Below are 8,463 nucleotides of genomic sequence, written 5' to 3' on the forward strand. Positions count from 1 at the left end.
TAAAGAAGCTGTGAGGCCCACGCAGGCACAATCAGCAGAGGCAGTTTTTAAAGCTAGAGAGGCCCATTCCTCAGCCCTTCACCCATGCCATCCTTCCTTCAGAGGCCTGTGAAGGGCTCCAGTGATGTGCTCATGTGTCCCCCTATGTTATGGAAAATTTGCAAAAATTGTAGATTTTAACTGCAATCTGTGAGGACTACTCACTCTTATTTTGACTTTAACTTCCTCGCACTTCCCATCTTGCCTAGTGGCATTGCAGCAGTGGTCACAGGACCAGTTTCTGCACCACTGTGGTCAGCAGTAGGAATGGGCAGTAAGGCATTCCTGGGAGCCACCCCAGACCAGGACAGCCAGCAGCAACTGACTGCACAGAAGTGACTGCAAACCACTGAATTCAAATTGAATGAGTCCCCAGCTCTCATCAGGGTCCTAAAATGCACTATTCAAAGCCTGCAACTTGACTAAACATTTTTTTAATGTCTCTAAAATGTATTTTCACAGACAGAAATGAGAAACCTGAACACAAATAAAAAGCAAAATGTTTATTCAAAATCGTCTTAAATCTTAAATATACCATTATGACTGTAATTGAAAGATGTTTTGGAACATAATTACATATTCCCCATTTGGACACATATAAAAGGGATTTTCTTTGCTCATCTTTAAGCTTATTTGTTAAGAAAGTAAGAGAAAACCCATATACAAAATTAATGGATTATGAAACAAAAGCAACAATTAGAAGCAAACAAATCGATGAAAATTATTTCTTTATCAAAAAGGAAATTGTAACTAAAAGAAATTTCAGGCTGGGCACGGAGGTTCATGTCTGTAATCTCAGGACTTTGGGAGGCCAAGGGGGACGGATCATGAGGTCAGGAGATGGAGACCATCCTGACTAACACGGTGAAAACCCATCTCTACTAAAAAATACAAAAAAGAAAAATTAGCCGGGCATGGTGGCATACATTTGTAGTCCCAGCTACTCAGGAGACTGAGGCAGGAGAATCACTTGAACCCAGGAGGCAGAGGTTGCAGTGGGCTGAGATCACACCACTGCACTCCAGCCTGGGCGACAGACTCCATTAAAAAAAAAAGAAAAGAGAGAGAGAAAGAAAGAGAGAGAGAAATTTGAGACTATACGAAAAGCAATAATTCATTAAATAAGAAGAAATAGCTCTCCAGAAGAAGTAATGGATTATAATTATTAGGCTCTTGTGTTATTTTATAATTCAATTGGTTAAAAAAAAAAAAAAGAAAAGAAAAATGCATCACTGAATTCACTGGAAAAATATTTAAATTTTGTGCTGATTTGACACAAAATAATGGCATTGGCATAAATAACATAAAACTCCTAACACATCATACAACTAGAGAGACATCAGTGACAAATTGGCGAATAAGTTCTGCCAAAATAAAATGTAGTTAACATAGTCACTGCACAAGACAAAAAAAACTTGAACTGACCAGTATAAGGAATTTACTGCTTGAATAAACATTAAAAGAGAAAAAAAATAATTTTTAATTATTCAAATGCTCACCCAGTGTTCTTATTTCACAAATAAGAATTTCAGTAAGGTGACTGCTTTTAAAATTAATATGGAGAAATAATTAATTCAATAGCTTTCAATAAATACAAATCACAGTTAGAAGATTAAACAGTAATTCCCAATAGAAAAAAGAAAAACTACTTAGAAATAAACTCAACAAGAAACTATTAAGATCTATATGAAATAAAAACTTTAAAATGTTACTACTGGGGCCAGGCGCAGTGGCTCACGCCTGTAATTCCAGAACTCTGGGAGGCCGAGGTGGGCCGATCACCTCAAGTCAGGAGTTCAGAACCAGCCTGGCCAACAGGGTGAAATCCTGTGTCTACTAAAAATACAAAAATTAGCCAGGTGTGATGGGGGGCGCCTGTAATCACAGCTACTCAGGAGGCTGAGGCAGAAGAATCACTTGAACCCAGCAGACGGAGGTTGCAGTGAGCCAAGATCACGGCCATTGCACTCCATCTTGGGTGACAGAGCGAGACCCCATCTCAAAAAAAAAAAAAAGGTAGTTACCACTGGGCACATTAAAAAAATCCTGAGCAAATAATAAGGCATAACATATTAATGGAGTGGGAAATCGGAAACACCATAAATGTCATTTCTCCCTAACTCACTCCATAAGTAAATACCCCATAAATAAACTATCCCAATAAAATAATGAGATTTTTAAACTAGATAAGCTGATCCTAAAATTCATATGTAGACATACACAAGCAAAGTAATCAGGAAACTTCTGAAAAAGAACAGTAATAATGGGTCATCCTGGACAAACATTTGACATTTCACAACTAATCGTTGAAATGGTATTGATGAGAAATAGACAGATAAGTGGGACAGAATAAAAAGCCCATAAACACAAGCATAAGTGATAATTTAGTATATGAAAAGGACAGCCCTTCAAATCAGTGCATAAAAGATGGTGTTAGAACAATTGGATAACCATCTGCGGGGGAAATGAAGTTGAATTCACACCTCACATCTTATACCAGGATACATTTAACATGGATTTAAATTTTTAATATAAAAAATTAAATCAAAAGTGTTAGAATGCTTATGGGCTATTTTTTAAATAATCTTGGTATTTAAACAAATCTAAGCACAAAACACAGCAGAAGCCACAAATAAAAAGACTGATCCAATCAACTACATTTTTAAGTTTGTAGGGCAAACCAATATAAATAAATCTAAAAGACAAATGACAAACTAGAAAATACATTTGCAAGTCACGTCACTAGCAGAGAGCTAATTTGGACTAATATACAAAAAATAAAGTAAGAAAAAAAAAAAACTCTAACTCAATAGGACAAATAGGAATGTGTGTCCAACATTGGACACATCCACCCGAGGCCCATCTGGCAGTTACTGAAATGTGTCACAGGGGCAAGCAACCAAAGAGAAATAATCATCAGAAAGCAACAGAAACACAAGTGTTTCATCCCTAATGAAATAGTCTTCCCAAGGCTATTTATACTGCTCCATCTTCAAAAAGTCGCCAGGTACTGGATGACTTCATCTATTTACCTTGATTGAGCACAGGGTCCAAGTCCTGCTTGTGGCAGTGGCTGTGGTCCCTGTCCCACACTCACCCTGGAGACAGCCGTGTTCCTGCCTGCGGCCAGGTCTGCCCACCCCCCTCCACTCCACACTCACCTAGGGGAGGAAGGGGCCAGGGAGGCCTGCCATTTCCGTCAAGACAAACTCCCACCCAGGGTCACAGCAGCAGGTAGCTAGTTTAAATTGTGGTATTTACAACCAAATGAAAGAGGGAAGGAGTCAAGTGGAGATCACTGGAAAGTAAACACTGCAAAACCTCCAAAACCAGAAGCCTGGAGGCACATTTTCTTTGGGAATAGGCCAACTATTTGTTCCTTTGGTGAGTGTGGGGTTTATTTAACTAGAAAAAGAAAGCCTGATTTAATTGTGTGCATGCACATGTGTGTACATTTACACACAGAAGGGGGTGGTAACAGGGCTCCTCCAGCTAGTCAGAGTTTCTGCTCTGTTTTGTCAGAAAACAGGCCAACACTGTGAAGTCAAAGTCAATTACTGAACATGGGTGTGTTCTTCCTCTTTATTTGCATTTCTGGAAAGGAAGAGGAGAACGGGCATAAATAACCAGTTAAACGTCTGCTCTGACCTGGTAGGCACGAGGCCAATGGATGTTTAAAGCAACAGCCCTCTCTCTGTAAGAAACACATTTTTATTGCAGCCCAGTACACACACACACACACATGCATACACATATTTACACAGAGAGTTCATGAAAATGATGGTAATTATTACTACATGTGAAGCACTCTGATATTTTCTATTTTATTTCTTATGTCTATTTTTTTTTTAATTTTTTAGAGACAGGTTTTTGCTCCATCTCGCAGAATAGTATGCAGTGGTGTGATCATAGCTCACTGCAAACTCAAACTCCTGGGCTCAAGCGATCCTCCTGTGTCAGCCTCCCAAGTAGGCAGGACTACCTGTGTGCGCTGTGTTCCACTACACTCAATTAAATTTTATTTTTTATCTTTTTTTTTTTTTTTTTTTTTTGTAGATACAGAGATCACTATATTATCCAGGCTGGTCTCAAGATCCTCCCACCTCAGCCTCCCAAAGTGCTGGGGTTACAGGCATGTACCACCATGCCCAGCCTGTATCTTTTTTTTTTCTAATTGAGACGAAGTCTTGCTCGGTCACCCAGGCTGGAGTGCTGTGGCACAATCTCAGCTCACTGCAATCTCTGCCTCCTGGGTTCAAGCAGTTCTCCCAGTCAGCATCCCAAGTAGCTGGCATTACAGGCACACACCACCATGCCTGGCTAATTTTTTGTATTTTTAGTGGAAAAGGGGTTTTGCCTTATCGGCCAGGCTATTCTCGAACTGCTGACCACAAGGGATCCATCCCCTCAGCTTCTCAAAGTGCTGGGATTAAAGGTGTGAGCCAACACGCTCAACTAAATTTTTTAATTGTGGTCTAACATATCATAATAAAGTTCACGAATCCCAAATGTAGAGCTTGATGGTTTTTTAAGGGCTCTTTATTTTATAACCACTTTATTAAGACATGATTTATGTATTAGAAAATTTACCCATTTAAAGTGTACACAGCTCAGTAGATTTTTGTACATTGCCAGAGTTGTACAATTATCACAATCTAATTTAGAACATTTTCATCACCCCATAATGAAATGTTATACTCATTATCTATTCTAAATTTTTTAAAATGTCAGTCATAATGAAATGAAATCTACTTGATTCATGGGTCAGAACTGAGAACTGTAAAATCAGTGCAGCTGTTTCACTGAAGTGTCTCATTTATTCCTCACTAGACCTCAAAAGCAGGTGTTAACTATACCCAGGTCACAGTACCGAGAGGCAGAGAGATACATAACGTGTCCAGGGTCACACACTCATAAGTGACAGAACTGAAAGTCCAAGCCAGTCCTCCAGGCGCCCTTTGGAGTTCTTCCAGTGGCATTGAGACAGCAAGAGCCACTGTCTGTCCCCAGAAGAGTGAATGCGTAGTCACAAAAGCAGGCCCCACACATATCCTCACACTGCTGGGAGCCACTGCCTGTGGTCAGCAGGGTGATCTCAGTGCGCAAAACTGGTTGCAATCAGAAATGCTGCCAGACGACCTGTGCTCAGAGCTCAGCAATGAAATTCATAAGTGGGCTGAGCTGAGGTGACGCTCAGCACAGCAGGATTCGGAAGATGACTTTGAGAAGCAAACTCATAACAAAAGGCCTTCAAGAGTAATGCTGCCTCGAATTCTTTAAACGTGGAACAGATGACCACATTTCAGACGCTACAAACCATCGCAAGGATACATGGATATTTTTATAGCATTAAACTATTGTTATCAAGTGAAACTTACAGCAATTTCAATGACATGCATCCAAAATTCCTACAGAACAATTGTACAGCATGCTGTAGTGAAGTGCAGATGAAAAGTTCACGTCTTCTCTCATATCCCAACCCCTCAAGTGGTGGAAAGGGGTGCGTATGCGTGTGTGCAGTGTGTTTGCACATATATGTTCATGTACAGATGGGTATGTTTATGTGTGTATGTAGAGTGTGTTAATGTATATGTGTTTAGTTTGTAAGCACAAGTGTGTCTGCATATATTTGTGTGCATGTGTGTTTGAGCGTGCATATGTTTGTGTATATTTGTGTGCATGCTTGGGTTGTGTTTGTGTAAGTTTGTGTTTGTGTGTGTTTGAGTATATGTGTTTGTGTGTGTTTGAGCATGTGTGCTTGTGTGCGCACGTGTGTGTGCATGTGTTTGTGTGTGTGTGCGTGTGCACGCATGTGTGTGTGTGTGTGTGTGTGTGTGTGTGTGTGTGTTGCAACAGCAGCCGGGGGTTGCAGGGCAGAGGTTTCGGAATGGTGAAGGCGCTGGCCAGCCTTCCACTGCACATGCTATTTAATATGCATATCTGACTCCCACCACTTGGCTTGTTGGGTGGTAGAGGAGAGTAAAGGTCATCAGGAGAAGACAGTATATTAGAAATGAGTGTTTTTCCTTCCAATCTAGCCCTATCCTGTTTCTACATACCCCCAAGTTAAATCAGGTTCCCCTTAGAGATCTGTTTCCTATTCTGTAAGTAGAATGTACGTATTTGTTCAACAAGCATTGCCTGAGCCCCTTCAGCTGGAACAGAGAGCACAAACTGTTTCATTTTCTCCCAGAAACTCCCTATTGGTCAGCATCTAGCATTCTGTCTGAGATGTTCATGAACATACACTACCAATTTGGATGCCGGGGAAGAGCTGGAGTTTGCCCAAGAGCCGTGCCAAAGAACCAGAAACCCTACTCCCAATCTGAACACAGCTGTGACTTGCACTCACGTAAGCTTACATCGCTCTATCGCCCAATCAAAGCCAGGATTGGGGCCCTGTGGAACAGCAGGGGCGGTAGGCGCAGAGCAGTGGAGCAAGCATCTGATGGGGCAAGGTGAGTGCCTCGCCAGAGCTGGGTGTGGCTTTGTCATCTACTATTCTAGGATAGGCTTGACGTGTTTCATGGCCTCCTTCACAGCTACGGGGGCTCCCTCTGTAAGATGCAGTGCAAGGTTAAGGGGTGCGGATTGATCCCAAAACAGAACAGAGCTGGTCTTGACAGAGATTGGACTTCCCTAGAGCACAGGATGTTGACACTGAAAAGCAGTCACAGGGCAGGGGTGCAGTTCAGGGCAGCTGGGCCCAGGTCAGCAGCAGCTCATGACCAGCGTCCTCAGCAGCCTCTGATCCCAGTGACTGCATGACCAATCTCCCCTAGGAAATGGGTTCCTTTGAACTTTTCAAAGGTATGAAGAAGAGCCTCCCTTTTTATGAGTTCTGCTGCAAGCAGAGGAAGTGGCTGTGTGCAGAGAGAGCAATTAGAGGCAAAGGTTGGCAAGGTGCTCTCTGGCCGGGCGTGCTGCAGCCTGCCAGGGACGGACGGGGTGGGGCCAAGGCTCTAGTGCTCTCCTGTGGAATCTGGGCGGGAGAGGGTCTCCTGGACAAAGGCAGGAAGCCACTCCAAGGCATCCCCATTTGGGATAAGTCCACTTTGACCCCGCTAGCCACAGTACTCTGGAAGACAGAGGCTTGGTCCAGCTCCCCATTCATTAGGCGTTGTGAGAAACCTCTAAGCAGCACCAACATCAATTCTGGTGGTGGGACATGGTTAGTTCATTTTTCCCCCAGCAAGGCTGCATCCCCAAGGGCCCTATCACATCCTAAAGCCACATTGCTTTCCTGCAGGGATCTGGCCCGAGATTCACACATGATGTGATACATCCCACCAGGTGGACACCCCTTCCAGTTGCCCAGGACTGAGTGTCCTCCTAGGAGGCAGGACTTTCAGGACTAAAGCCCGAGCAAACCAGTCACCCAACCCACATGACCCTTATCCCCCCACAGAGAGACACAGGCCTTCAAAGGAAACAAACTAAGCTACCCCTGTGGACAGAAGGCCTCTAGACCAGCCCTCCAGGTGCAAGACAGACCCAGAAGCATTTGAAGATTAGAGGTATGGAGCCTTCCAGACCTGTCCCCAACCAAACCACTGGTGCCAAGCCAGGCCTGGATGGTCCCCCAAGCCAGACTGAGCTGAGCCTGGGCACTGAGCCCCTTTCTCCTCTAAGCCAGCTGAGGTTGTGTCCCCGTCCCACCGACCCACCCTCTCTGGGGTCCCAGGTCCCTAGAGCAACCCTTCTCCCAGCTGCCCAGCTAGGTGCTTAGGTATGGTGGGTATGTACACCACCCACGGTGATGTCCACATGGCACTGCCAGTTCTGTGCATTGGGCTATAAAGAATACTCTCGTGGAGTTTATTTTTGTGATGTCTCTCAGCCCTGGTCGGGTGGAGTGGGGTAGGGGGTGGGTGCAGTGTGAGCTAATTATGGCTGATTTTGCTCCTGCTGACCAAGAGACTAGATGAGGTTCACAGAGTGCATCTGAAAAGCTGAGGGGAAGTGGAATGGCATTTCCAGTGGCCTTTTCATCCTATGGGTGCCCCAGCCTCCCCTCTGGGTATCCCAGCCCTATGCAAACAGAGGCTTCCTCGTACCTGCAGGCATTGGTCTCAGGCCTGGGAAATGAAGAGCAGGGAGAAAAAGTGAGTCGGCAGGGAGAAGAAAAGGTGGTGGATGGGTAAGGAGAATGACGAGAGGGGGCCCCCGAAGTCGCCTTAGTGCCCCGAGTAATGATGCTTCCCATTTCCCAAGTACCCCAGCGGCTAAGAGCTCTGCATCTATCAGCCACACGCTGACTCCCCAACATCTCTAGGGGCCAGGCTGGGTTGTGCCCCGTTTTTAAGTAAAAAGAAGCTGCCTCAGGGAAGTTGAGCAATATGCCCACAGTAACACAGCTGTCAGTCCCACCACAGGGAGATGTGACTGCAAAGCTCTCAGCAGCAATAAGATACAGGTTTCTGT

General features: G+C 44.1%; 1 long non-coding RNA gene across 1 annotated transcript in view; it reads left to right on the forward strand.

Moving 5' to 3' along the window:
• Nucleotides 1–3,120: 3,120 nt before the first annotated feature.
• LOC108302758 overlaps nt 3,121–8,463 on the forward strand; it is a 6,914-nt gene continuing 1,571 nt past the window's right edge. The window contains exons 1-3 of the long non-coding RNA XR_001824501.2: nt 3,121–3,423; nt 6,233–6,391; nt 7,448–7,556. This is a non-coding gene — a long non-coding RNA (uncharacterized LOC108302758). The remainder of the gene's footprint in view (nt 3,424–6,232; nt 6,392–7,447; nt 7,557–8,463) is intronic.

The sequence above is a fragment of the Cebus imitator genome, unplaced genomic scaffold (assembly GCF_001604975.1).
Source record: "Cebus imitator isolate Cc_AM_T3 unplaced genomic scaffold, Cebus_imitator-1.0 Scaffold42, whole genome shotgun sequence".
NCBI classification, from domain to species: domain Eukaryota; kingdom Metazoa; phylum Chordata; class Mammalia; order Primates; family Cebidae; genus Cebus; species Cebus imitator.